This window comes from Penaeus monodon, chromosome 15, assembly GCF_015228065.2.
Source record: "Penaeus monodon isolate SGIC_2016 chromosome 15, NSTDA_Pmon_1, whole genome shotgun sequence".
Taxonomy (NCBI): domain Eukaryota; kingdom Metazoa; phylum Arthropoda; class Malacostraca; order Decapoda; family Penaeidae; genus Penaeus; species Penaeus monodon.
In genome coordinates, this window is record NC_051400.1 from 41,412,935 (window position 1) to 41,413,233 (window position 299).

The window sequence follows — 299 nt, forward strand, 5'->3', positions numbered from 1 at the left end:
TCCCCTTGCTAGTATAGCATCCACTGCTAATTATACAGGGATCATTAATAAGCTCCGATAACGAAGTTTGTTGCAATTGCGAAAAGTTTTTAGGTTACTTTAAGGCTATAATGGTGGACTTATTGATTCTAGTGACAGAGAGAATGGGAATCTAAAATATAATGTTGCAAAGTTAGAGCAATAACTGAGGTTCATTATACTAGTAAATGATCGTAATTGCAACAGACACCAGTATAAAAATCTGTTTCCATAAAAACAACAAACAGGCAATAGAAATAACTATTGCAACAGCCAACTTA

At 33.8% G+C, this 299-nt stretch overlaps 1 protein-coding gene across 1 annotated transcript in view; it reads left to right on the top strand.

The window, feature by feature from the left end:
• The window catches only part of LOC119582047 (amino acid transporter AVT1D-like), a gene marked incomplete in the record, with an annotated part of 27,404 nt that overhangs the window by 26,063 nt on the left and 1,042 nt on the right, over positions 1–299 (top strand).